Source organism: Artemia franciscana, chromosome 2 (genome assembly GCF_032884065.1).
Source record: "Artemia franciscana chromosome 2, ASM3288406v1, whole genome shotgun sequence".
Lineage (NCBI taxonomy): Eukaryota > Metazoa > Arthropoda > Branchiopoda > Anostraca > Artemiidae > Artemia > Artemia franciscana.
Window position 1 is genome coordinate 34,614,699 of NC_088864.1, and position 16,409 is coordinate 34,631,107.

The following is a 16,409-nucleotide window of genomic DNA, read 5'->3' on the forward strand; positions in this document are numbered from 1 at the left end:
CATTGTGTGCTGTACACAGAAATATCTTCAAAACTGAGCAAATGAATATCATGACTCAATTATACAGCTCTCATCCTGTCTTTAAATCTTCCAGACAGCCATACACACAAGGTATTAGCAGTGCTTAAGCTGTTTATATAGTCAAATCCAATTGATTCCCATGTTTCGTAAATTCCTTTGGCAAATTTGCTTTGCTCTTTGAATTTGCAACAGTCTTTGTATAATTTCTGATTTTTGAGGTTGTCAAGAAGGAGTAGATAGTTGAGCAGTGGCTACATTACTGTTGAAATGACTGCAGTCTTTCAGATATATACTGCCACCCTTTTGATCAGTGTGACCAAACAGTCCATCAAACCTGTCATCCAAGATATGAATGTTACTTACTGTTTTAGGTATCCCTTTCAAAACAGGTTTAAGCAACCACATGGCATAAATTTCAATACTTTCACGTTCAGCTAGTGGCTTTTGGTAAACCAGTGGCATGAAGTTGATAACAAATGTCTCATGCCCATTCAAGCAATGTTCATTTGTCAGGTTGTCAGGCTATTCACGCAAGCCACTGTAATACGGACAAAGCCATTTTTATAAGCATCATCTGATTTTCGATAATTTTCAAGTTATCTTTGGGAAACAGAGAATCAAACTCTAAAGTTTTTATTCATATTAAAAAAGTCACGCAAAGCAGACAAAACTGAGGCAGCAAAGGGTAGGGTATTTATCCATTTTGTGTCTACTAGTTGGCTTGCTGTAACACTAATCAGACCCATATTTCTTTTTGAATCAAGATTTATGTTTGATTCAACAGTATGATCTGGTGGCACAAGGTTTAACAAGCCTGGTTGTCTTTTCACATTGAATATAATCTTTGATTATCAACAAATTGATAGCATTGATGTTTGTGCAACAAGATCACATTGCTAGGTACTGGCACTCCTGTACAATGTCTGTTGGGTGCATAAGCATAGTGCTAAGAGGACATCTGACCATGGAAAGATCTGGGTCATGTCAAGGGAGTGAGGGTTGGGGGAGAGTAAAGAACTTGCAAAATACTTAGTGTTGTACTGAGTACAGTTCTTTCATGCTACTTTTGATCAGTTGAAGAACTTGTAAATTCTTAATGCTTGCAAGTGCAAATTAAGGCAAGGTAAATGTGAAAAGTAGATTGGGGAGGTAATTTTCCCCCTCTACTATTAAAATCCCTCATTAGTGGAATAGGGTATGAGATTGCACTCATGGAGAAATATTCTATCAGATAAAATGCTCAGAAAAGCTCCCCAGGAATAAAAATATACCTAATCTTTGTATTTTCCTTTTTCTGCAGACTCCCTCTATGCTATTTGCACAGGTAATGGTGAATATGCTACCAGATATTCATTTTCAGCACTTTTTTCTGCCCTAGAAACCACAATCAAAGCTCCTCTAGCCTGTTGAAGTCTGGTAACTATTTTCTAGCAATCTTTCTTTATTGTGGGCTCTTGGCTAAATGTCAATGCAGAATATCTGTATAATTCTGTAGTAAAACAATAATTTAACATAGCGTGCAACTATCTGAGATACCTTAAATAAAAAAGAAAAAAAAAACGTATTGTGTTGCAAAAGCTAGACTTTTAAGGATGGAAGAACTATAAAGAGAAGTCACGGAACAGTAAAGAGTATTTATTAATTAGTTCCATTGTGAAGGAAATATTAAGCTGATCCACCGACCGTGTCATGGTATGATCCTCAAATGATTTACTAGCTACTATAATATCTTTTGTAAGTATTTGTTTGTCTTTTGTTTAATTTTGGAAGCTTTAATGCAAACCCACTCTTGATATTGGGAAGAATGAATGGACACAGGGAGGGGTAGTACTAACCAATCAAAAGTAGTAACCAATTAGGAGTACTAACCAATCTGCATGGCTTTGGTTTTAACAATCTTTTGATACGGATGTGAAACTTGGTCAGTGAAGCAACAACATGAAAATGCACTGAATGTTTTGAGCATACCTGTCTGTGTAGCATCTTCGGATTAAATCTGAATGGTCACATATCAAATTTGGGTATACAATGAATATATGGTATCAAGAGAAATGTTGACATCAAGATCAAGGAGCATTGATTGAAAGGGTTGGACCATGTCTTACAGAGACCAACTGAGTACTTGCCTTGCTGAATCCTTCTAGTTGAGGCACTTAGCTCATGGAAGAGATTGAGGGCAGCAGAAAAGCTAATGGGACTTGGTTAAATTAGACATTCAACCTATTGGGGGTTCCAAAAGTTTTGTCACAGATGAACAATTCAATGGCTCCCCTTTGCAAAGCAGGTGGTAGTAAAGCGTGCTACATAGTCCAAACAGGTCTTAAAGATCTTTCACAACGGGCAAGGTGGAAATGCCTCATTCCTGCCACAAGTTTAAGTGAATACCAACCAGTCATGCTATATTGTAGATGTTAACCTTTTTTCTGGACTTTAAAAACTGAATTGTTGATGACCCTGTTTTAGTGAGCTTGAACCGGGAAAAACTGATGTCTAGTAATCGTAGCCTGTGGCTACTTTGAGGGTGAATGGTAAGATAAGATAATACTTATGAAAAATTAAATCACAAACACTACAAGAGCTGAAATCACTTCAAATGTCAGGTAAAACTTAATGCAATTAATTAAAAACGGAATTTAAGGATCAAGGATAATACATTATGACCAGGGCTGTATCCTGGGTTTTCTTTGGGAGTTTTTTTTTTTCAGGGAGTGTTTTGTAGAAAAAATTTTGTACCATAAAGTCCTTACTATAATTTACTCTAATTTTCACTTTACATTCTACTGTAAAATTTGTTAAACACTTTAATTTTAGAGAAAAAAAAACTTCATATGAGTAACATCAAATTTATATACATCAGTATTGTAATGATGTCATGTACCAATATAAAAGTCTAGACCCATTACAGCCATAAAAGACGTCAGTTATATCTCATGGCCAATTTTGTCTGATAAGAAGTACTGATTTATCTTGAGAAGCTCTCTAAGCACATTTTATTACTAGAATAAAACAAAACTAGAGGACAACCTAAAAACGCAAATTTACAATCATTTTTAAGGTTTTGTTGAAAAAAAGAAATGTTTTGTCAAACTACTTAAGCATTAAACATGATAAGTCCAAGACCCAAATATTATAAATTCGCAATTCTTAAAAATAAAGGGCCTGAACCATCAAATGGGGCTAGATCAATACCGGCAACTAAAGCTAAAAATATTGACTGAAATAGTGAATATTTAAATTAAGAAGAGAGAAAAATGAATTGTGTAAAACATACCTAGATGAACCATCTGTCATTAAATTTTTTGTAGCTTAAAAAACCGTAATACTTTAAACAGATTGAAACGGAAAGCCAAAAAAATGTATTTACAGAATGAATTCATGAAGAACAAATGTGATATGAAAAAAACAAACATGGAAAACGAGAAATTCACTCCTGGGTCAAAAGGGTAAAATAGAAGTTATTAATAAATGACAATCAGAGGGAGGGGGGTTGACCATCCCAAAAGAGGTTGCAAATTTTTTTTGTGAATATTTATCTAGTGAGTGAGCGAAACTTTGAAATGATGCCTGGAAAAGAATTAAGTGGCCTCCTATAATAGTTCAGTCGGAAGCTCCAGTAGAAAATCAGTTGGTTTTTAACGCTTGTACTATAAATGAAATGAGTTAAATTATCTTTAGAATGCAATCAAATTCAAGTGGTGTAGACGGGATTTCTCATAATATTGCCAAATCAGTTACAACACCAATTGTATGTAGTTTGATTAATAAATCTATAGGAAAAGGAATTTTTCTGGAAGTTTTGAAGTTCGCTAAAATAATACCATCGCACAAAGTAAGTAAGAGAGAAGAATTTTCAAACAAAAGACCCATTTCTATCCTCCCTTTCTTTTCAAATTATATGAAAATATGATAGGATACAGGTTAACTGATTTTTTGACACGATTGACCATAAACAGTTATTACTTGAGGTGGAAAAAATCGGTGCGACCAGAAAGAGTTTATCTTGATTTGAATCATATTTAAGTGACCAGAAGCAAATTGTGATGAATGGGTGTTTTACTTATGTGGCTAGCGTGATAACTTGCGGAGTACCCCAGGGTTTTATACTAGGTTGTCTTATATTTTTAATTTTTATAGATTAGATTAAGTATTATTTTCAGAGGCTGGGATAATCCTTTTTTGTTGACGATACTCTTTCACTCGGAGCTGCTCCATCAGTTGATCTACTTTTTGATAAAATGATAAAAGCAATGACCAAGGTTATTGAGTGGGCAGATTTCAAACTTATGACATTAAATTATACTAAAACTAATTATATTTTATTTTCTCGGATATCTAAACTAATTTAGGATCTTCAATAAACAGAAATGAAATAAAACAAGTAAAGGTAATGAAATATTTGGGATTTATGATTGAAGAAAATCTATCATGGAAAACACATTTAAATATTAAAGCTTAAAAGTAGTCCAGATCTTTGGGTGTGCTACGCCGAGTTGAAAACCTAGTATCCCATAAAATTCAAATCAACATTTTGATATTTCAAAAACAAGAGATTACCAAGTAAGTATTTTCACATATAAATTTATCAATAAAATTCTTCCAAATCCTTTGGGGCTTTCTTAGCAGGTGTTGGAATATTTTGTATATATTTTGGAAATAAAATTTATCTTATTAAAAAAAAATGCGGCGCGAAGATTTGCAACAGAGAACATCAAAATTAAAGTGAAGAACAAAGACACTTGTGGTTAAAAAACAACTAGGGTATTGGCTGTTTCACTTTTTCCATCTGTACCACATCAACCATCTCCACAAATAATATCACCTAGGCCAATCCACGAAATCGATCCTCTTGGTTACTTAACATCGCCTCTTCATCTATCAGATCATTTGCAGTACTAACACCTGTAGGACTTGCTCAGAGTTGCTAAAATAGCATGAAAAAGCTTTTTAGCACTTTTACAATCAATATTTTTTACTATAGCACTGAAAGTTGCTGTGTAGCACGCAAAAACATTCTGCAGTTGTTAGGACGGTCACTTGTACATCTTTATTTTATAGCTTTTAGCAGATCAAGTAGCTAGAAAGAAAGTTGACCCTCAAACAATATATGGTAATTTTGTTCAGCTTGGTCGTGGTGGCTTTCGTACCGTTTTTAAAGCGACAGAGAAATCAACCATGGAAATGGTCGCAATCAAGGTAGTTGATGTTGAAACACCTCACCGATCTAGCGAAAAGATCTATAGGGAAGTTGAAGCATTGGCCAAATTACAGTCACCATACTTCCCTAAATTCTATGGATCGTACCCAGATTGAGGTATTAGATAAGAGATAAGATAATGTTTATTTTCAAAAGACTATCACAAGCTCTATAGAGCCGAATTCGCTTTATATGTCAGTAAAAGTTAAGAAAAAAAAATTCAAATCAGTGCATTAAGTCAAACATTTGAAATAAAAAGAAATTAGAAAGGCAAAATCATCAAAGATAAAGGGCAAATTAGTAAACTTGACAGTTAAATTACAAAAACTTTACAGTATATAAAAAATAAAAACGGCAATAGAGGAAAGGGGAATTCGACTAGTACATAATCACGAATTATTATTATTAAGGTGTTCCAGAATAAAGGTGATAAAACTTTTACGAAACCTCTCTGTAACAGCATGGATCGGAGAGTAAGTCGGGATTGCTGAAATTACCAAGTCGGGATTGAGCAATCATTGCTGATTGCTGAAATGGGATTGTGAAAATCAGGGAGTAAGTCCTCAGTACGGGGATTGGAAATGACTGATTTAGCGAAAAGCAGGTAAATTTTTTCCTCCTTTCTTTTAAGGTGGTAATGCGTGCAGACTTAAGGAGGAAGGAGTATGGAATTTGGCCTTCTTTGTAAATGATCCTGAGCGAACGCTTTTGGACCGACTCGATTTTGTCACTAAGTTCATTTGAAAGTTGCAATTGCCAGACCAGACATGCATATTCCAATAACGGCCAGATAAAGGATAAGTAAACACGGAGGGAATGTATCTTAGGAAAATTAAATTTGTTTAGCAGCTTAAACACCTCTGTTTCATTTGTTTTTTTTTATTTTCGTTCACTTTTTTGATGGATTTTCTTTCTTTTTTTTGTGTTACTTCATGTATTATATTTTTATGTACTGTGGGTGAAAAATAAAAAAAAAATCAATTATAATGATACTAGCTTTAGTCAAAAAAGAGTGGCCATGTTCAAAAATGCGAGGCTCGCTCCTTCTTTCAAACAGTTTGTGGTAACAAACTGTAGTAAGGAGCAACCCGACTCAATAGTAACCAAAACTCTAAAAAATGGATTTTTGATACCAATAGTTACATCAAAAGAATCGCATTTTAATGCAGATTTTAAATATACAAGTTTCATCAAGATCAGTTATACCCATCATACGAGCCTGAGGAAATTTGTCTCATTTCAGAAAATAGGGGGAAATACCCCCTAAAAGTCATACAATCTTAACGGAAATCACACCATCAGATTCAGCGTATCAGAGAACCTTATTGTAGACGTTTCAAGCTCCTATCTACAAAAATGTGGAATTTCGCATTTGGCAGAAGACAGATCACGGATGCATGTTTATTTGTTTTGTTGTTTTTTGTTGTTTTTTTTTCAGGTGAGATCGTACCGACTGAGTAGTCCTAGAATGCCGCAAGAGGGCTCATTTTAACCAAAAATAAAGTTCTAGTGCCCTTTTTAAGTGACCAAAAAATTGGAGTGTACCTAGGCCCCCTCCCACGCTCATTTTTTACCAAAAGTCACCGGATCAAAATTCTGAGATAACCATTTTATTTACCATAGTCGAAAAACCTAATAGTTAAGTCTTTAGGGACAACCTACTCCCCCACAGTCCCCGTGGGAGGGTCTGCAAGTTACAAACTTTGACCTGTGTTTAGATATAGTAATGGTTACTGGGAAGTGTACAGACGTCTTCAGGGGAATATTGTTTTGTTTTGGGGGGAGATATGAGGGGGGAGGGTACGTCGGAGGACATTTCCATGGGGAAACTTGTCATGGGGGAAGAGAATTTCAATGAAGGGGGTGCAGGATTGTCTAGCATTATTTGAAAAAACAATGAAAAAATAAATATGAAAAGTTTTTTCTACTGAAAGTAAAGAACAGCATTAAAACTTAAAACGAACAAAAATTATTACGCATTGGAGGGGTATACCTCCTCGTTATACCTCACTCTTTACGCTAAAGTATTTTTAGTAAACTCAACTATTTATTCTACGACCTTTGTGATTCAGAGCTCATTCTTAAGGAATTGGGACAAAATTTAAGCTTTAGGGTAAAGAGCGAGGTATCGACGAGGGCTGTACCCCCTCATGCACGCAATAAAAACATATGAATATAGAAGTTCGTTGCGTAAATTAATTCGCAAGTTACGTATATTTTTTACCAATGAAAACGTTTGTAAAAAATTAAAAGTTCTAGTTGCTTTTTTAAGTAATCAAAAATTGGAGGCCAACTAGGCCTCCCCCTGGCTCCTTTTTTCTCAAAATCTTCCGATTAATTGCGATTAATTAATATGAAAATTTCGTTTTAATTATTTATGTGCGAAGAGCCAAGATCAAAACATGCATTAATTCAAAAACGTCCAGAAATTAAATAAAAAAAACCAAGTTTTTTTTAAATGAAAGTAAAGAGCAACATTAAAACTTAAAACGAACAGAAATTACTTCGTATATGAAAGAAGCTTTTCCTCCTCAACGCTCCGCTCTTTACGCTAGAGTTTCTTACTGTTTTAAAAATAGAGTTAAGAGAAAGAGTCAAACTTTAGCGTAAAGAGCGGGGCGTTGAGGAGAGCTTCTTTCATATACGAAGTAATTTCTGTTCGTTTTAAGTTTTAATGTTGTTCCTTACTTTCATTTTAAAAAAAACTTGTTTTTTTTATTCAATTTCTGAACGTTTTTGAATTAATGCATGTTTGATTTTGGTTCTCGGTACATAAATTGTTAAAATAAAATTTGTATATTAATTCTTTTTTTTGGCAAAATGGCTTTCTCTTAGTTTTGATCAGACAATTTTTATATATATATTTTTTGATATTTTTGTATATAGTTTTAATATGAAAAAAAAATATTTAGGGCAATGAGCCATGACACAAAAACGCAAGTGGATGTAATAGTTTGTAATATCAACTTTTCTTAGGCCCGAGTAAAATTTTTCTGTTCCAGATTAACCCTCCCTTTGGATCTGTCACTATTTTTGCGTAAGGTGAGCAATATTAATAAATCCATATTTACCTTGAAATACAATTAACTGGATTGTTTCAGAGTAATTTGGGCCAACAATTATTGCCTTAACGATCATAAAAAACATCCAAAAACAGAAATTGTGATAATTAAATGCATTTTTCGGAACGAATTATTGAATCAACAAATTTGTAAGTTTACAAATTATCACAAATTACAACTCAGAGTGATATGGTTTCTCGCCCCACCTTTTTTTTCAAACATCTTTTGTAGTAAGGGTACCGGCCAGGGAAGGCAATTTCCCTCCTCCCCCCCCCTTCGACCCTAGATTTTGAGAAAAAATTTTGTTGGCATTATCATAAAAAGGTCCCCTATGTTTTTGTAAATATCTTCGTTCTTTGTATGCAGACCCTACAGTCACAGAAACTAGAGAAAAACCTTGAAAACAAGCCTTAACTATAGAAAACTTCATTGAGAGGACAAAAAATCATAACTGACAGTTACAATAGTTTACAATCAAACTTTAAAAATAATGTTCCATAATAGCATTAATGATACTCAAGTGTTTAAAAGGTACAGTATCATTCTCTAGATACTATTCCAACTTTAGAAGTTTTTGCGTTCCAATCATGGAAGTGCTACCTAAGGAGCTACAGTTTCGATACCAAGAACCCAGTTTTGTTAAAGAGTGCCATTTTAATCTGCTTGGTGTCAAGTATTTTAGCTTATTTTTTTGCCGTGTATCTTTTTTTCTAAGCTCGACACCTGCTACTTCCAAAGTCTGTATAACCACAGATGATGATCGTTCTCATCAAAAATTACATTCTTTATTTTTTGTCGCCTTCTTGAGATAATTATTGCTGTGTTTAAACTATATAATTGAATGTGGAAGTTTTTTCTTTAAAATTAGGGTCCCTAATTTTATAATTATTTAAGATATATGGTTCGTAAGTATCTATATAACCAGTTCAAAAAAAAATCTCGTTTTCTCTGCACTCAGGCAGACTTGACTGCATACTTAAAATATCTTTGAATTGCTTTTAGCTCGTAACCTTTTTCTATCCAGTATAGTAGTCTTGATTTATTTATTTATTTATTTCAAAAGAAAACAGGGAAGCTCTGCTTACCAGGCATAAACGAATAAATTTATTGAGAAGGGAATAACCATTTATTTTAGGAACAGAATTTGTACAAAAATACAAGCTGAAAGTTGTACTCAACTACTTTTTTTGCATTTAAAAGTTCCTACTAAAAGAATTAAGAATTACCAAAATCTCGATTTGAGAGTTCTTTAAAAAAGTCATGGTTTTTATTCAATTTAAGAAGAAAAGCTTCTCCCCCTCCCTAGGTAGTGATTCAATTCGGCCTTATGTATTCCTAATATTACATTTTTTCAGTCCAGCAACCCCCTCCTTTTGCTGCAGACTGAATTCTGGGTTTAATCATGCTAAAATTCTACTCGAATAACGGGAATTGCATTTTCAGAACGAAAGGCAGAGAAAAAGCAACTAGTAGTAACTGAAAATTAAGGTAAAATGTTGTTTTGTCAAAATTTCAATAGGTTTAGACCTGCCATGTAGGCAAATTTAAGGGCCCTCTAGAGGGAGTGGAGGTGGGTACTTTAAAATACCTTCCTGGGTCACACTTTAGTCTGTAGATTCATCCCTGAAAGTTTCATTTTCCTGACCTAAACCCTTCCTGAGATAGCAAGAAGTCGATTAACTAGAATTTTACCTTGATTTTTTATCACGTACGCATACCATACGTTGTACCTACACTGTACGCAATCCGTATCCCGTTAAATACCGCACGTTGTACGGTACTTAATTTCTCCGTAATTAATTTCCAGGATCTAAACAAAATAATAAAATAAAGAAATAAGAAAGATATTAAAAAATAAAAAGTGTCAGTGACTTTTGGCCCGCCCTGTAAAGAAGTTTAACTAGACCTCCGTTGCCTGTGCAACGGGAAGTGTTGCAGCAACTGTGCCCTGTTCCTTAGGGCACAGTTGCGGAGCAACACGTGCAACTGTACCCTACGGGACACAGTTGCGGAGCAACAGTGCCCTACGGGACACAGTTGCGGAGCAACAGTCTCCATTATGTCCTTCAGAGGACATTTTTCTAATGCGGCTTCGATTGTTATCTTGAAGCATCTTTGATATGGTTTTATTTCGAGCTCCTACTAAACTGAGTTTGGTAAAATGTTTAGCTGGTCCAGAAATAAACGAGAATAACACAATAACACAGTTGACAATTCTGAATATTTATAGGATGGATAATTACAATTTCAAGATAAACCAGAATTTCTTTAAATAATTGAAACTAGAAATCAAATTTAACTTTTAGAATTTGTCCTGTACAACAGAATAATACGATACAAATTAAACCACAGTTTGCACTACATGAATAATGACAACCAAGAAACTAAAATAAGAAAAAGTTCAAATATCAAATACAGCAAAACTTAAATTGTGGTAACTGAAATATGTGACTGCAACACCACACTTAGACACATCGCTATCCGTATACACATGGTCGATGATTGTTCCATTCTTTGTGGTTGACTGTCTGATCAACTGTTGATACCCTAATTGCTGAAAAGCCGAAACTATGTTTCCTTTCGCTGCATCAACGTTAAAGTCACCTGCTACGATGACTTTTTTACAATCAAGTTTTTCTTTCAAGTCCACAATATGTCCAACTTCATTTTGTAAAACAGATTCCGATGTACTCGGTGGTTTGTACATGTTATAACAATCAATATGTTTTTTTAAGAGTTTTCTTAAACTGACAGACCACTACATGACAGTCATACTGAATTGTCGTTCTGTCTTCAGTAAAAAGTACATCGAAATCAGAATTCTTGAACAGTGACAACAAACCTCGATTTTTGGAAAACGAACTAGAGGTCCTGTACACTGTATAACTTTCCATCGAAATGTGATCTGACAGAGTGTCGAATGTTTCCTGAAGCAAAATAATTGACGACTTGTCAAAACCTAACCTGACGCAGTACATGAGTCACCATATTTCGAATTCTAAAATAACAAGGCACCTTGCGTGTTGCCAAGCGCCAATTTATCTGTCGGTATAACTATCTACGCATAGCATAATTGCAAACTACTTGGCAACAAACATCAGAAGATATTTTTCTGTGAAAAATTCATAATGAAGGAGTATGTAGTAAAAAGGACTCCTAATATTTCAGTAACAGCTTACTATTCTTGAGTCTTTCCAATAAGAAGTTTATTCTGCCGTTTTCACCGAACCTCGATTTACTGGCTAAAAGCTTCATATATGGCCATGACATCAAAAATCACACTTAATTCAATTCATTACAGTTATAACGGTAACAACTAAAATACCGCGGTTCAACTAATGTCGATATCATATAACTGGACCCCCCCCCCTCCGCCCACAGAGGTAAGGTCAAGTTTGGACTCCAAAAGGATAACTAGGCCCGTCAGACTTACTTTCTGTGAAGTTTGATTGAGATCCGACAACTCGTACTGGTACTTCTGGAGTGTATTGAAAATGATACGCGATAAAAAAACGGTTTTTATTTTTTATCTGGAAAACTATTAGGAATTTTTACACATTTTCTGAGGAACTTTTTAATCCATTTCACGTTTCCCGTCTCAGAAAAATTTCAAATTTTTAAATTGCTCCGAGGACATGACAACACTTCTAAATAGAAAACCTACAGAAGGAATTTTATATCCGGAAAACTGTTGCAAGTTCCAGTCTTATGGGATCGAGATCTGTCGAACCGCGTTGGAAAAAAAAATTCTAGCTGGCCCAGAACCGAAGTTACCTCTAGAACGTCGAAACTTCGGAAATTATTTCTAAGAGAACGAAGCAACTTGGTATAAAGAACACTTCACTTCTTCTTGCATAACTTTCATAGCACTACTCGATAAAAATAAAATAGACATCAAAATCGAAAATTTAAGAAAATTTCAAAAAATCGGAACGAGATTGACTTTTCCGGAATTATTTCCGGGAAATCTGCAAGAGCTACGGAATTTCATGCTTCAGTTCTCGAAAATATCAATAAAAGTTCTATATGAGTTCATAATTATTTTATCTCTAAAACGTTTACTTCCGAAACTAGGGCCGTCTTAACTTGACGCCAATTCGAAGTATTATGTTTCAAGACGCACATTTCGGGAATTATTTCCGGGAAATCTGAAAGAGATACGGAAATAACGTCTTATAGTTTTCTGCTTAACTTTTGATGGTCTAAACTAGGAAAATATAAAACAAACCAAATTCACCAAAAAATTTAAATTGCCTCGAGGGCATGACAAAACTTCCAAATACAAAAACCCAAAGAAGGAATTTTATTTCGGAGAAACTATTGTAAGCTCCAGATGTTAGGAGATCGAGACCTGTCGAACCGCGTTGGAAAAAAAATTCTAGCTGGTCCAGAACAAAAGTTACCTCTAGAACGTCGAAACTTCGGAAATTATTTCTTAGAGAACGAAGCAACTTGGTATATAGAACATTTCACTTCTTCTTGCATACTTTTCATAACTCGATAAAAATATAAGAAACATCAAAATCGAAAATTTGAGAAAATTCCAAAAAAAAATCGGAACGAGATGGACTTTTCCGGAATTATTTCCGGGAAATCTGTAAGAGCTACGGAATTTTGTGCTCCGGTTCTCGAAGAGACAAATGAAAGTTCTACATGAGTTCAGCATAACTGTATTTCTAACAAGTTTATTTCCGAAGCTACGGTCGTCTTAACTTGACGCCAAACATCGAACGCAGAGTTTCTAAGAAAAAAACGGTTTTATTTTTTTTTATGGAAAGCTGTTAGAAATTTTAGGAACTTCTCTGGAACTTTTTTACTCTGTTTCACGTTTCCCTTCCCTCTGAAAAATCTCAAATTTTTAACTCTTACCACTTCGGAGCTACAGGTCGCTGATCACGGTGAAAAAAAAAAAAAAAACTACGAAAGCAGTAGTGTTGCTCCGCAACACAATTAGGGTTCTCCCAAAATCGCAAGGGACTTTTTAAAAACCATTTTCTTAATCTTCAGTATTTCATTTTTAACCTCATAGTTACTCTATTTAAAAAAAAACTCATTTACCACACTATCAGTACCTGTGGTCTTTTATCCCTTTTAGTACTGTCGCTAATTCTTTTTCATACAATAAATTTCCCTTCGCATCCAAGGTTTTACTAGCTCTTTCGTTTTCCTCTATATCTTTGCCAGTAAATCTGTCCTGGTCTAGCACATTCTTAAAAAGTTCTGTCTATCTTTAAGTTTTTCGTTATCACTGATTGTGGCCCCGTTTCTATCTCTAACTGGGGAAACGAGTAGTCTCCGGATTGGCTACTTCTCTTGGAGCAACATTATTTTATAATTCTTTTAGTACTGTCTCTAATTGTTCCTCACAAAAAAAAATCTTCCGTCAAGTCCAAGGTATCAAAAACATTTTCATTTTCCTCTTTATCTTTTCCTGCAACTGTATCTCGGTTTAGCAGATTCTCAGAATATTCCACCCATCTCTCTTTAACTCTTTCCTTAACACTAATTGTGGCCCCGTTCCTATCTTTAACTGGGACAAGTCCGGATTGACTACTTCCTTTTAATTTATTAAAATGCCAGCACAATATTTTATTATTATGCTTACTGTGAAACTTCGAGGCTCGAAACGAGATCTAATCAACAAGGCCAGTCTGTGAAATTTTGGTTGTATATTTTCCTGTTTAAAATGAACTGTGCTGTAAGCAAGGCGCCGTCACCAAATTTTTAAGTAACTTAAGAGGAACCAGCTGCATACGCTGACAAAAGGGTTACAATTTTATCAAAAGTATCGATTATGGTTCATGTACAGGCTAAAATTTTATTTGGAGGTTTGTCCATATCAAATGTGAAAGATTACCGAAACTACCTTCTTCTGAAAAAGGGCTGCTGAAGTACCAGACCTGGCTTTTAAAGTTTTGTCATTTCTCATCGGTAGCTGTTATTTATAAAGATTAGTTTTTAAATGAATATTGGTTCAAAAAGTTCGCAACATCATTCAAAATATTTGTTTGTTTGTTTATTGATTTTTTAGAGAGGGTGGATAGAACTAACCTACATCACAATATGTGCCAGTAAAGTCAAAAAGATCTTGACCAGGTATCCAACCATCTTGAGGTTTTCGTTCCTGAAATATATTTTGCCAGTCTTCAAAATATATACTTTTCAAAAATGTCATTGTGTCTTCTGTCTGCAAAACATTGTGTCTTCTGTCTGTAAATGACTGACGTTCTTTTTCTTTTCTAGGTAATGAGAAAAGATTGGCAGCTGGGCAGTAAATTTGAACTTTCTGTATAAGCCGGTTACTTGTTGCATTCGTCTTTTTGTGTCATGGCGCTTATTTTGACAGAAAAAGGCAGTGCAACAGAGCTAGTTTCTTATAATTTTAAAATTTAAATAAATAAAAATCAAGGGTTCTAAACCTCAAGTTGAATAGAATATCAGTAAAATTCGTGTGTATGTTTTTTTCTCGTCCCCTTTTATATCGTACTATAAATAAAAAAAATAGAACCCTCAACATTTTTCTAATCAATTTTCTTTTTTGCTCATCCTTCACATAACGAATTTACTGCTCATTGAAGCTGTGCCATTACGTGGCCTCTGCTCCTGCCAAGGAACCTTTCCTGCCTCAACATCCACGACCATTTTTTGCCATATTTTAATATGAAATTGAAACAATAAAATATTGTTTCTTTGCTTTCTTTCAGACTGCTTGTAAATCCTAGAGCAAGGGATAGTTCATAGTGTTCATAAGTGTAGATCGCTGTTCATATACACGAACAACTGTTTTATGTATACGACTTTAAACTTCCCCTTTTAAGAAGGGGATGCCATAAAGGAACCTGATAAATGTAGGAAAAGTGATCTAGCTTTTCCAAAAATCCTAATGCCTTGAATTGAAAAATAAATTATAAAATGACTAAAATAATTCACTTAAAATACGCAAAAAACTTGAAATACAAGAAAAAATAGCTAAAAAACTGATAAATACTTATTACCGCCTGATTCACAATCAATAGTTTCATTTCTGATTTTAAATTTTGCTGTTATTTCTTCTCGATTTTCTAGTTTTGAAAATAGCTTTTCAGGACTCGAGACATTGCTGAGATGCAGGATACACCCTTCAATATCTCCAATCTGAAAGGATAAAATACAATGAGGCCCCTAGAGCTGTATCTTTAATATATGCAGCGTTTTTTTTTTCTTTATCAAGAATTTACCTTGAACGGTCAACATTTTTTAGGGGGTGGGTCATAACTCAAAAATAATTAAATTTCCTCCTCGAAAAATACAATAAATCATGTCAGAAACAAACCTATATTCATCCTCCCCTTGCGAAAAACTTAGTTTCTGCTATTTTATTTATTTAAAGCATTTTATTTAGTACAGCAATCCTTCGTTAAATATCTTATATTTCCCACATGGACCCGTAGCTCCTATCAAGAAAACGACACTGAGCTGTCTTCAGAGATCAGTAGCGACCAAGTAATTGTAGTGTGTTCTTCTTTTTCTCTCTATCTCTCTTTACTCCGTCATCTTGTATTTTGCATGACGGATTTTGAATACTGCTAGCAAGAAAATGAAGGGACTCGAAAAAAGGGAAATGGCGAGATTTGCGAAATCTATAATAAATTACTAAAAAATTGTGAACTATTCAAAATTGATGTGGACAAAGGATAGATTATGTCACCCCATCTTAAACCATTTATTTTAAAAAAATTGGACATCGCTAATGACAAAACCAATTTTCAAACTCTAGTGCTTTTCTTGAGAGACAAATGAGTATTTTTAATTTTTTCTTCTGACAAGTTTTTAAGGTATAATCAAAACAAGTAATGTTCTTCCTGAAAAGCATACGTTCCTATAAAGTCCTTCTAAATTTTTCAGATTTTCTTAATCAACACTTGCACGCGACAGATGAATCTCATGAATGATAGCATCAAATGCAAAAGACTTGTCTTCGTATCTAAAAATAAGTGCTTCATAATATTCATGCCAAAAGTCATGAATTTAAATAATAATCACGCTTTTAGCCAGGATTATGACATTAAATTCTTAGAGACGTACTGAAATAAGAGTTATATGCAATTATTTGTAGAATTTTCTACTATTTTTTCAAAATTTCTTGAACGTTT

The 16,409-nt window shown here is 34.3% G+C and overlaps 1 long non-coding RNA gene across 1 annotated transcript in view; it reads left to right on the forward strand.

Moving 5' to 3' along the window:
* The window catches only part of LOC136040615 (uncharacterized), a 38,068-nt gene extending 23,094 nt beyond the window's left edge, over positions 1-14,974 (forward strand). The window contains exon 3 of the long non-coding RNA XR_010620837.1: positions 14,521-14,974. This is a non-coding gene — a long non-coding RNA (uncharacterized LOC136040615). The remainder of the gene's footprint in view (positions 1-14,520) is intronic.
* The last annotated feature ends 1,435 nt before the right edge of the window (positions 14,975-16,409 follow it).